Genomic DNA, 12,962 nt, shown 5'->3' with positions numbered 1-12,962 from the left:
TCATCCCCGAAACATGCTGCAGCCTCTGAAACCTATTGAGGCTCAAATGCACGTTTGCTCTGCTCGGCCGGGGCCACCTCCCTCCTTCCCTCACACCCGTCTCCCTTCCCACCCCTCCGGGCTTCTCCTGCCAGGTCTGGAAAAAGCCACTCGGCCACACAGCAAGGATGGCCTCAAGCACAAGTTACTGCTCGAGGCGTTTTGTAGCACAGCTTATTTTGCTACTCAGCTCTGCTCCCTCCTCCTTCTCCTTCCTTTTTTCTTCCCACCACCCGCTTTAGTGGAGGAGGAGGAGGGGGTTTGCCATGCAGCCCGCTACCGCCAGCCCCTGCCCTGCCGGCTGCGGTGGCCCTGGGACCCGACCAAAGGGGCAAGGAGGGATGCTGGTGTGTTCACTTCATGTCTCTGGGACATGATCGCTTGCCATCTCCTGCATGCAAATGGCCCAGTGCTTTTGCTGAGTTATCTGCACCTGAGGATCTCACTGACTGCCTAATTAACGTCTGCATGATTCCCTCTCATTAGAGCTCCCTTTACCCCACAAATGGCATCGCCTCCTGCTGCCTGCCCCTGCTGAAACAGCCCACGTGGTCCAGCTGGAAGTCACCCTCCTCTGGGAGCTGGCTGGCTGGCTGGCTGGCTGGCTGACCTCTCATGTCTGGAGGTGCCTTGTGCTGATGCATTAGCAAGTAGCCCCCAGCTCCTTGGCCCTTGTGGCTTGGGGACCCAAAGGGGAGCCCCTCTCTACTGCTGAGTCCCCAAGGGCACTGAGCCCATGTCCTTACTGCAAAGGGAACAGATGCCCGGCTGAGGTGTACATACCCCAGGCTCCAGCTTCCCAAAAGCCTGGCTGCATTCAGCATGCAGCAACCGGGAAAGGTTGAGCAATGCAAGGGAGCCAAGAGCCCTGTCACCTCCCGGCGTGACACCGGCTGTGCCGCCCAACCCAGGATGTGCTGCGAGGGCTGGCGCAAGGGCAGGGGACGGTGCTGAGCATGGGAAGGCCGAGGTGCTGCTGATGGCTTCAGTCGAGGCTGCCAGAGGTGGGTTTGAAAGGCATTGCTGGCTTGGCAACACTCTGCCCGCACCTTTCCCGTAATGATTGAGCCGCACTGCTTTATTTAGTTAATGTTTCTTAGTGGCACAGCCTTCTGCCTGCACAAAAATAAAATAAAAGAGAGGTTTCTTCTTCTTTTTTTTTTTTTTTTTTTTTTTTTTTAATAATGGGAAACTCCAATGCTCAGAAAGTTGGAACTGCATCCTGGCATTAAGTGACAGTGGGGGATTACTCCTTGCATCGGGCACCGACCCAAAGCACTTAAAAGCAAGGGCAGGAATGGCTAATGCGGGCCTGCCATCACCTTACCCAGCAAAGAGAAATGCACCGCCTGTGACACTGATCAAAAACCCTGCATATTTCATCTCAACACAATGCCCTTATCTTTGACCCAAAATAAAAATTATTCCTTGCTCAGCAATCTCAAAATACAAAATTATCTACGTGTGCATTAATGCCATGTATCAATCAACTTCAAATGCAAATCCACCAAGCGTTTATCCCTAATTTTACCATAAAAGGATGGTTACACGCCAAGCACCTCGTTCAACATTATTCTAGGGAACGGCAGTTATGATCAGCAAATCTTCTCCTGGCCATTGACAAATACTTGGATCCTCAGCTTCTCCTAATGGAAACAATCTGGCTGGTTCCTGAGAAAGGGCAAAGCGCAGAGGCCAGGAAGGAGAGCAGCATGTCCTCTGCTCTCCTGCTTTTTGCAGCCTCCCACCCAAGAAAACACTTTCAGATCAGGATGCCAGTGCAGGGACGGTTGTTGCGGGGAAGGAGAGTGGAGCTGGCTGGGAGCTCGGGTGGGAGCAGTGAGGCAAACGCCTCTGCTCCCCCTGCGAGGGCAGCAGGGAGGACCAGCTGCTTTGGGGAGAGCCTGCAACCCGTCCCTGCTGACAGCAGCGCTGCTCAAAGGGGGCCTGTTTGATAGGACCTGCAGAGGGTAATTGGGGATTTGCAAGGCTGGGCATATTCAGCAAGCCTTCTTCTTCCTTTTTAGAGAAACAGGGGAGCACTGGTGGTAAAAGGCGCTGTACAAGTGAATGGAAAACACCAGGGAGTGCTTAAAGAAATGGCAAAGTGCGGATCAAAACCAGACCACACTAAATGTCTTTCCAGGTTACTGCAAAGCTGCTGGCGGGGGTGCAGGCGCACAGGCAGCAGCACTACTGCAGGGCCACGACAAAGATCAGTCGGAGCTCTGGAAAAGCTAAAAGTCCTTGGGCATGTGCCATGCTCCAGCTGCGAGGAGCAAGAGCCCCCTCGAGCGGGTTGCCCCCACCAGGGCCTTCCCACTGCCGCCGCCAGCGGCTCAACCACCAGACACAGGGTTTAACAATTTCCCAGCCCCATCCACTTCGGCAGCTCCTGGGTCCCACTCACAGCCCGGGCTCAGTCCCTGGCAGGGCTGGGAGGGCAGCACACAACGGGCCCATCCAAATTTCCGCCCCACGCGCTCAAGGAACAATGGCCCGTGTGTCCCTTGGAGGCTCCTCCTGCCGCATGCGGCCGCAGCCGCCCTCCAAACACTCTCCCTCTTGTTCGCTTTGGCCAGGGAAGCGGCGGAGCAGCAGGTATTTCCTGCCATCATCCGCCATCCCTGCCTGGCCAGCCCCACGGGGGGACATGCTGCTCCAGCCCGCATCCCTGGGACCCCCAAGGGACCTGGCACCCCTCAGGGACTAAGCAGGGACCTGCTGATGTTGCTGTCCCTTGGCAGGCAGGTGGCCCTGCTCCAAAGGGACACCAGCAGCTTGACGCACCCCCCTGCTGTGCACATCCTGCTGGAAAAGATTTCCCTTCTGCAGTTCCAAGTCCCGGATAAAATGAGGCTAAAAAACGTGCAAAACGCTGTTTTCGCTTCGTTTCCTTTGTGCGTTTCACAGTGTGTTCTGCAAACAGGGCACTTCCTCATAGTTTCGCTTTGGCTCTCATGTTCAGGAATAAGAGAGAGGCTTTTATTTTCATAGAAAACCAGGATTTTAAATTAGCAGCTGGGCTGTGACAGCCCAATCTTCCCGTTAAAATACCTGCAAGCGTCGCTGTGGCCAAGGCTGGGTGTCAGCACCAGGGACACAAGCCAGGAGGGGTCCTGGGTGCCACCCCTCTTGGTGCAGAGCGGGTGCCGGTGGCTGGTGGCACATCTGAGATGCAAGCGGTTAACCAGCTGCAACCGCTGAGCAGCGAGAGCTTATACCAAATACCTGATGGAGAGGAAAATCCGAAGCGAGCATTAGGCAGCAGTGCTGGCTGCAGCCAATTTTCCTCGCTTAATATGTTTCCTGCACTCATCCCCCTCCCTGACCTCAGCTCCTCCTTGGAGCACGTTCAGCCCCAGACGCACCACTGAGCAACAGCCAAGGCTAGCGGGACCGCTGCCATTTTGTCCCTCCCCTCGGCTCAGAGGCCAGGGCTCCTGCCACGGCTGCTGCAGACCTCAGCTGCCCCCCCCCCCGGGGCTCCCCAGGCTCCCCGGGGCAGGGTAAGGGGGCAGCACCCATGGGGGCTGAGCACCTCCTGGCACAGCTGGTGGTGGGATGGCTAAGGGTTAGGCATGGCACCTCCATCCTTTGGATGTGTATTCCAGACTCAGATGCAGATGCAGATCCAGATGAGGATCTGAATCCAGCTCCAAATGCAAATCCAGATGTGGATCCAAATCTTGATCTACATCCAGTCCTAGATCCAAGTGCAGACCCACACAGTGGTCCAATCCTCATCCAAATGTGGATCCAAACCCAGAGACAGACCCAGCTCTGAATCCGGATCTGAGCCCTGACCCAGACCCAGCTCCGAATCCGGATCTGCGCCCTGACCCAGGCTCCGGTGCGTGGCCCCCGGTGCGTGGCCCCCGGTGCATGGCCCCCAGTGCACGGCAGCTGGGAGCTCACCCTGCGCCCAGCGCCGCTGCCCACCGCCCCGTGCCCGGTACCCGGTTGCCCAGCACGTGCCGCCCGGTAGCCGCCGCACGATGCCTACTGCCGGCCCGCCGCAGGCTCCCGGTGCGGCCGGACCCAAGGCCCGGCGCGGGGTCCCCGGTGAACGCGGTCCGTGGGCCGGCGATGCCAGGCGCCCGTGGCACCAGCTCCCCGCGGCGGTGCCCGGTGCTGGCGGCGGCGCGCGCGGAGGGCCCGTTCCCGGCGGCGCGCGGCGCGGCCGGCAGGTGTCGCCGCCGTCGCGGGCAGGGCGGCGGGCGCGCGTGCACTTCCGACGGCGCTCGGTCATGCCCCCGACTTTCCTCCCCTCCCTCCCGGCGCCGCGCGGGGCTCCCGCCCGCTGACACCGCTGAGGCGGCTCGCACGGCGCGGCGCGGCGCGGCGGAGAGCGGCGCGGCCGCCCGGGGATGGCCGCCGGGGCCGCCCCCGCCCAGCGCCGCCGCTGAGACGCAGGGGGCACGGCCCGCCAGGTAAGCAGGCTCCGGCGGCGGCTCCGGGGCGGGCGGGGGGGGCCGGGCGGGCCCCGGGGCTGCGCCGCTGAGGCCGGGCCGCGGGAGGCCGGCGGCCCGGGGAGGGCGGAGGGGAGGGGGGGACACAGCCGTGGTGTGGCGGGGGGGAGAGGGGCTGGCCGAGAGGGGCGGGGGCCGCGGTGCCCGTGTCTTGCCGGTGTGGGGGGGCCCTGCCCGCCGCCCCGCGTTCCCAGCCCGTTCGCTTCGCTTGGCAACGGCGGCGGCAGCTCCCGCCGGGCCCGCTGCGTTCCGGCTGCCGCTGGAGTGGCGGCGGCACCGCGTCCCCGCCGCGCTGCCGGCATCTTCCCTTCCCTTCCCTTCCCTTCCCTTCCCTTCCCTTCCCTTCCCTTCCCGCTGCCCGCCGCATTCCGCCCGCGCTCCCATCGCACCGCACTCGCATTTGTAACCGCAGCCCGTTCCGGCCTCCCCCCCCCCTCCCCCCCCCAGCCTCGCCCCGGCCTTGACCCCCACCCCGAGCCCGAGCCTGGCCCCAGCCCGGTGACGTCACGGGGGGGGGGGGTGCGCAGCGAGGGGCTCCCCGGCCCCCCCGGTCCCCCGGGTGAGCGCAGCCCGCGGTGCTCCCGGCTGGCAGCGCCGAGATGTGGAGGGGGGGACCTGGTGCATCTGAACCCCCGCTGGAGGAAGGCGCTCCCCCCCTCCCCCCCGGCGAGCCCTTCTGCTGCAGCTGCTAAATTCCAGCTAAATTCCAGTGTGCGCCCCCCCTTCCCCCCCACCCCCTGGAAATGTGCAGCTGGAGCAGCAGCCTGAGCACGGTGGTGCTGGCACCCCCGGGGATCCCAGCGGAGATGCTGCCCAGCCTCGTCCCCCCGCCCAGGGGTCCACATCCCGAGGGCTCTCTGGCCGGTGCCGAAGCCTCGAGGCTGACGTCGCAGACCTGCCAGAGGTTTTCATTGACGTCAGAGCGGGGGGCTGCTGGGGTGTGTGTTTGTTCCCCGCCACCTTTGATGGAGTGCAATGCCGTCCCTTAGATGTGAGCAAATTTGGCGTGGTAAAAGCTCTTGTGGCCACTGGTTCCTGCTTGTGCTCCCCATGGCTGCGAGCGCTGCCTGGGCTGGCTGCCCTCAGGTGACCTCCCAAAGCGATGTTTTGGAGGAGCAAAATCAGCAGTGGGTGTATTGCATGGGAGAGCGCGCCTAGGGCCCCGTGCAAGCGGAGTGGAGGCATCTCTGGAGGTGCCAGCACCTTCTGAGGGCTCTGCCAGCTCAGCGCCAGCTGCTCCAGCCTATGGGCATCACTGGAGCCTCCTTGAGGGTCCAGAAATGGTTTTCTGCTGGGTGCCAGGGCTTTGCAGAGCACTTCTACCCCACGGCCACCTTCCCTGGGGTGGCAGCTCATGTACCCCAGGTGGGCAAGCAGCACTGTGGTGGTTCTGCAGGTGTGGGTGCTGTCACCCCTGCGTCGGTGGGAGAGGGTGCGGGGACCCATGGGGGCGAGGCGGAGGCTGGCTGTGTGTGGCGCCCCGGTGCTGAGTGGTCAGGTGCACAGCTGGTGCTGAGACCGCATCTTCTGGTGTCTGTCACTGGCTGATGAAAATGGACCTTGAGCTGCTAGGGGATGGAGTGGAGAAGGATGGGAAGAAGCCAAGTGAGATGGAGAAAAGGACATGTTCCCCCCGAGTGCTTTTCCCTCCCCGTTCCTCATGGGAGCAAGGTGTGCCTCGAAGCATGGCAAGAGTGATGGGGGGGGGGGGGTTCAGTGTGGGTCTGCTCATGGGGCTCAGAGCCTGGGCTGGGGGCATCTGCACCCTGAGCTCTGCAGCCCAGGGCCGGGAGCTGTGTGAAGTTCAAGGCAGGAAGTGAGAAATAAAAAAACAATAATAATAAAAAAATATCACGACGGGTAGAAACCACCGGGCAGATTTAGGGAAGCGGCATGGCTGTGCCGTGGAGCCTAGAAGAAGCGTGCATCCTTGTCTGATGAGGAGCTGCCCGTGCCAGGGACCGCAGACCCACCTCTCCTCTCCCGGCTCTGTCTCCTCTGCAAGCCCCAGGGAACAATTGCATACAGAGTGCTTCGTTTCAGAGCCACCACAGTCATTTCAGAGACCTTTTAGGCAGGAAAAGTGCTCTGTAGCGTGTAATTTGAAGGCTCTGCTCTGAACCTTCACTGTCGCTCTGCTAAATGATCCTCTGCTCTTCCAAACCTTTGCTGCCTGGAAACCAGCAGCAGTGACCTGGTTCCTGGCCTCGCTTGGTCCCTGCTCTCCTTTCGGCCCCGTGCTAAGGTGAGAGGAGTTGCAGGTTGCAAGGAGCAGCCTGGAGTGTTTCTCTGTCATGCATGTGGCCCCTCAGATGTCAGAGTCCTGTGAGATTTCAGCCAGTCTTAATCATCTCTCGCCTCTGCTTGAGCTGCAGAGGTTGTCACAGCTCACTAAGGATTTTCCAGCCCGGAGGGTCGACTCTTATGAGGGCTCTGTGGGAAAATCTCGGGACCCAGACTGATTTCCTCCGAAATGGGGGAGCTGCAGAATTCTTTTCTGTGGCATCCCTCTGACTTGGCAGCTCATGGCGAGAAAGAACGGTTTGTTCTGCCATCAGAGGAAATGGCACAACTTTGGTTTAACTGATGGAGCCGCGCTGCAGCCTCGCTGCGGGCATGGTGAGCGGAGCCCGGAGGTGGTGGGCCATCAGTTAGCCAGGGAGTGTAAGATCGCTGGGGGTTTCCTCACCCTCATCTTTCTTCTCCTGCCCATCCTGGCGTGAGTTGCCCCAAAACTTTTGTCGGTTGGAGGCACACCTGCAGGAACAGAGTGAGCTGTGGGTTTCCTCTCACTGTGGGCGCTGCCTGCCCTGCCAGATGCAGGCAGGGCTTTGAGTTCCCGGCAGCCAAGGTGTGCAAGCAGCTTTGCAGCTGGGTGCAGGCAAAGGGAGAAGGATGGAGGGAAGGAGAATCACTTGCATGTGAAAGGTTTGGCTGTCACCCTTCAGCCTGTTCTCCGCTGATCCAGTCCCGTGCTGCAGCACAGGGCTGAGCACTGGGCTGGTGTGGCAGCAGCACGCCGGCTGGCACCACGCAGGCACACGCACGTCTCCTCTTGCCTTGTGTGGCTTCGCTCTGCTTTGGATTCGCTCCTGGTTTCTGCCGAGGCAGGATTTATGCATGTCACCGAATCAGACACACGGCCAGGGCAGGAGGGAGCTGTCTTGAGTCCATCCTAGCAGGCTGGATCAGCTGTGCCAGGCAGATACGTGGGTCTAACCTGCTCTTTAAAAACTGCTGGTGCTGGGAACCCCACCCTGTCCCCAGGTGACTGCTGCCACTCACTAATGACTTCCAGCAATGCGACTTGGCTTCTGCTCACATCCTATCCCCCACAGCAGGGCACGAGGCAGAAGAAAGGCAGTTTCCCTTTCTCTTCTTCACCTCTCAGAGGGATGTGTTGCAGCTACAGCTCTTCCAAAGACCGGGTAGGATGCATCCCAGCTGAGGTGGAGCAGGCAGACCCGTGCATCGTCCTGCCGACATCCTGTCCCACTGCCTGCTCAGAAACACGCTCAAAATCCACCTGCTCAGCATTGCATGGATTTGGGATTTCCCCGAGGAGGGCTCGTACAGCTGCTCGGGGCAGGCAGAAGGAAGGCTTTCACCCTGGGCCTGGTGCAGAGGAGGAGGAGGGAGGCAGGTGCAGGCACTGGGGAGCTGGCGTCACAGCCGAGCGCAAAGAGCCAGTTCCAAGCAGCGGTCACCACCTGCGCCCAGCCGGCAAAAAAACTACACGTCCCAGCAAGCCAAGGGCCACCAACAGCGGTGCAAGATGGAGAGCAGCTTCCTAGGGCTGGCGGTCACCCCCGGTCCCGGCGGGAGGGTGGGTGTCACTGCGGGGAGGCCGCTTTGCTGCGGGAAGACAGCCGCTTGGGTTTTGCTTCGGTTGCACGGCCTAGTTTTGAGAGCTGGAATATGCTCCAAGATGGGCTTTCTGAGTTGCTTTTTTTGGTTTTGTTTTGTTTTAAGTGACAGCATTTCCCCTTTAAATTTACATCTCTAGCTGGGGAACACAGCCTGGTGAGAGAGGGAGTGTGAGACTTTTATAAAAAGAATGAGTCGGGTTTTATTATCCCTTTGAGACGAGCAGGGAAAATCTATACTGAAGGCATGAAATAGCAATAAAAATGGACTTTTTGCCAAAGCAAAATTAATTGAGTGAATCTCAGTCCTCAAGCCTGAGCTCCGAGAGGCTTATGAGTTGGATATGAACCATGCTGCCCCCTTCCAGGCTCTCATCCCCCGAGGAGGGGAGGCAGAACCTCCCTGCAGTCATCAGCACTGAACAACGAAGCACGATGTGATCACACAGGAGGAAAGGACTCATGCTTGGGATACAGGCATCCCCACCGCTGCGAGGCTGGGGTTGTCTGCAGCCCTGATGGTTCTTGGAGCAATTACCTTCTCCAGGTCCATTGGCTTGGGGACCTGCTCCGATGGCATGAATGGGATGCTGACTGTCACGCAGTGGTCATCACGCCAGCATTTCCATCACCATGAGTCATGGCATCCCACCTGGACTGCGGATTTGGGGGAGTCCAACAAGAGAAAGGAAGAAGACTGGACACAGGCTCCTTGAATCCATTGTGGAAACCAGGAGAGGAACCTGTCTTATCCTGGCCTCGGCTTGCTTTAATTAACCATTTTCCTCCCTCATCTCTGCTTCCTGCTCCTGCCCACGCTGGGGTCTGGCTCCTCAAGACACTTTCTGGGCAAAACCATCACAGGAGACACCCCCCCACTCCTGGGTCCTGGGTTTTGTTCGTCTGGACGTACACGTGCAGTGGCACCAGCTCCGCTTTCCCCTTTTTTGGGGGGAAGGATGGCAGGAGAAGCCACCGGACAGACCAGCAAGGGGAAAGATGATTCTTTTCAGCAGATGGTGTGAAGAAGGCGAAGCTGTGTAAACCTCCTGAGTCCACCAGAGAGACAGAGATTAAATAGCGAGAGGGCTGAGAGGCAGTTCCAGGCGGGAGAAGGAAGGAGAAGAAAGGAAAATGGGGGTGGAAATAGGATTGGAGAGTGGAGCTGGGGAGAGGAGTGTTGGTTTGAACAGGAATCTCCTCCCACTTGATGTCTCCCCTCCAATTTGGAGGGCCTAGATTCAGTGCCATAAAAATATAGCCCTTTTCAATCCCTTATCTTGCAGGAGCAGAAACAATTGGCCTGCAAAGAAGGAGAAAACAATCTGTTTGACTGACAAACAAAAACACATTTCTGCACAAAAGGAGGAGGAGGAAGAGGCAGCTGTCTGGCTGCTGCTTCGGCTTTTTTCCTTTCCCCTCCCTCTCCTGTCCCCTCGCTGATGGTGTCAGAGCAGAGCCGCTACCCTTGCCAGCAAAACACCCGCCGTTCTGACTGGCTGGGTTCAATGTCAGGCTCCTGCAGCAAATGTCATTGTCTGCCCCGCTGTCACCAGCCACAGCGGAGATGCGCAAGACCCTCTGTGATGCGCTCCTGGGGATGGTGGGGAAAGGTGGTACCCTGAGCATCAGTGGGGCAGAGCCCAGCTCCCGGGAGAGGCAACACCAGGTGCCAGCGACAGAAACTGATGCTCAGGAGACAGGGACCAAGGTCAGCGGCTCACAGGGCTGAGCTGGGGACAGAGGGGATGCAGGAGGTCCCTCATTGGGGGACCTTCGGGAAGTTCAGCCAGGTTGTGGATGATACGCTGATATTGCAGCACATGGGCAGCATCGTTGGAGCACCAAAGTGCTGCCGTTTGAGATACTGCTGGAGCCTCGGCCATCTTCAGAGTCAGCTGTGTGCCTTGGTTTCCCTGTCTGCAAAGTCAACAAGATAAGATGCAAATGTTGTAAAGAGAGCTGGGGCAGAGAAGGGCCCTGTGTGCCTTGAGTCATTATCCTGGCAAGTTGTTATCCCAACAAATAGTTATCCCTAAGAAATCTGTATGGCAACCACCATACTGGCCAAATTGGTGCTGGGGGGAATCTGTCAGCTAGGCAGGAGAAGAGCTCGTGGGATCTCAGCAGTTCTTCGCCTCTCCAGAACAAACTCCTCATTTGGAGGCTTTTATAAAAGCAAGAGAAACTCATTTTCCCCACACGATTCCCTGACTAGGAGCAGTGGCAGTTTCCTGCCTGGAATGGCCCACCGAGGGGACTCTGCTCCATGGGGACACGTGAAGCAAACAGCCACACTCCAAAAACAGGCACATGCAATAGCCGGTGCCTGCCCAAACCTGGAAAAGCAGGAGGCTGGAGCAGGGCAATTGCTGCAGGGGCGTGTTAGTGCTACCACAGAGGGAGTCTACGGTAAATAAAGGGGCACAAGAAGAAAACCTTGAAGCTACTAGGACAGTCTTAGTTGCTTTTGATCCAGTTGCTGGTGAGCTGCTAGAGCTCACTGGAAAGATGATCCCGCATTGGTGCATGGTTCACGTTTTCTTTTTTTTTTAAGGAGCTGTTTCACTCTGCAGCCACGTAGCAAAATAACATGTAAGAAATCACAGATTCCAGGTGGGCTAATAACATATAATGACTCTCAGTTCCTGCGTGGTTCTCTTGATGCCTCAGTCCAGGCGTGTAACAGCCAGGCTTGCCTGTGCATCCTCAGCCAGGCTTGTTGAAATGCTGGTATGAATTGATAGAAATATCCTGAATTCAAGTGAATTCAAGAGTCTCTGCTTTCTTAGAGTACCGCAACAGAAGCTTTGGGGAATATTTGGCCTGAAGCATTAGAAGAATTTGATTTATCATTTTTTTAATTCCTGCACCTAAAATGCAAGAATTTTCTGCATTTTCCTTTCCTCTTTCATTTCAATCATTTCAATAGAAGATGAGAGGAACCATCTCTCCACACATCAAACTGCAGGCAAAAGAAAATACAAAAGATGACTGGACTCCTTTTACAACTTTGGCACTTGACTTTCCTCCCCAGAAGGGGAAGATGCATTGTCAGCCTGTCTTGTGATCGGGCTGTATCCTTTTGTTACCCTGATAAATGTCAGCTGACCAGGCTGGGATGTAAAAAGCTCCATCTCTACCAGACCGTTGCTGCGCTGCCTTGCACACAGTATTTGGGCAGGAAGAGGCCCAGCGTCTCCCCGCCTGAGCCGTGCTTGCAGGTTTTGCCTGGCGCAGGGGCAGTTGCATGCTCTACAGGGAAGCACAGGCAGCGACTACAAGAGCAGGTTTTGCCTGTGTCGAAGTGGGTGGCAGCACCCTTCAGGGACTGCGGTTCTCAGCACGCAGTGATCCAGTCTGGGATGAAGGCACCTTCGACGGAACGGGTGGTCTGTGGGGGTCTGTGCACCAGAGAAGAAAAACGTGGTTTTATTGAAGTGGCATGGCTGGACCCTGTCAGTGCTGCTCGGGGGCACTTGTTCCCTTCCATCTCAGCCATGTCACCATCATGCTGCGTCCTCTACAGGCACCTGCCCAGCTCCCCTGTGTTGGTACCTTCTCCCAACTCCTGCATGCCCTGCTGTGGCCCCCCAAGGTCCTCCAGCATCCTCTCTGCTTCTTTACTTAGTACTGCCCCCCAAATTCTCCCTGCCTTCTCACTTCAGCTCCTCCCTCCCTGAACCCTGCCGGGAGAAAAGCTAGCCTGGTGAGGGTTTATCCTCCATGCTCAGTGCCAGTAGATGCAATGCAAAGCTGATGCTGTGATAAAGTAAATCTAACAAAGACGTGGAGTTTGGTTCCCAGGCAAGAAAGACCGTTCAAGGTTTTAGCAGATGCCTGCTGGCATCTGGTCCTGCGCGCTCTGAGCATCAAAGGTGGCCATGGGAGTAGCTCTTGGGGTGAAGCCAGAGTTTGGCTTAGCCCACGGCTTGGGGAGAGGTGGCCGAGACTGAGTGGGATCTGGTGAAGCCCTGGCTCTCGGCTTCAGGCCTGCAGATGTCTGGGTGCTCACAGTCTCTGGCCGGTGGGCTGGTATTTCCCATCGCAGACCCAGCATTTGTTGAGCAGCATCCACTCTTGTTCTATCCAGGACTACCTGGAGCCTCTTCTTTCCCTGCTGACACCTTGCTCGCTGGCCACGCGCAGGAGGGGAGCAGGCATCGCTCACCCCTTCTACCAGCCGCAATCACACAGCAGAAGCTCGTCCTCAATGTTACTCTGTGCTAGCGCCTCTTGGGATTTGGCCAGTGTGTGTCAGGGCTCTGCGCCTCTTCCTCTACAGCTGCTCTCCGCTCAGCTGTGTCACCCAGAGCATCCCTTCCTCCTGCCTCAGGTTGCTTTGTACATCCCGTTTCCCGAGTTATTTTGCCCTGATTTATACTAGGTCACGGACATGTGGGTCCCTTACTTGGCTGTGGTAGCACAGCCTCTTCGATTAGGTGTATTTCCAAGCATGACTTCCATCTGTCCATCAGTCGCTATAGCTAATTTCTGCAGCGTTTACAGCCATACAGGGGCATCGTTTGTATGTAATAATTGCTGATGGTGGTAGAACTGCGATAAATGATCTATTCCATGCATT

General features: G+C 57.8%; 1 protein-coding gene across 1 annotated transcript in view; it reads left to right on the top strand.

The window, feature by feature from the left end:
* Positions 1-4,297: 4,297 nt before the first annotated feature.
* RAI1 (retinoic acid induced 1) overlaps positions 4,298-12,962 on the top strand; it is a 77,101-nt gene continuing 68,436 nt past the window's right edge. The window contains 1 exon segment of the mRNA XM_055708400.1: positions 4,298-4,472. The gene's annotated coding sequence lies outside the window, so the exon portion shown is untranslated.

Source organism: Falco cherrug, chromosome 4 (genome assembly GCF_023634085.1).
Source record: "Falco cherrug isolate bFalChe1 chromosome 4, bFalChe1.pri, whole genome shotgun sequence".
In the NCBI taxonomy this organism is placed as follows: Eukaryota; Metazoa; Chordata; class Aves; order Falconiformes; family Falconidae; genus Falco; species Falco cherrug.
Note: the sequence above shows the minus strand (reverse complement) of the source record. Positions and strands in the feature narration are given on the sequence as shown.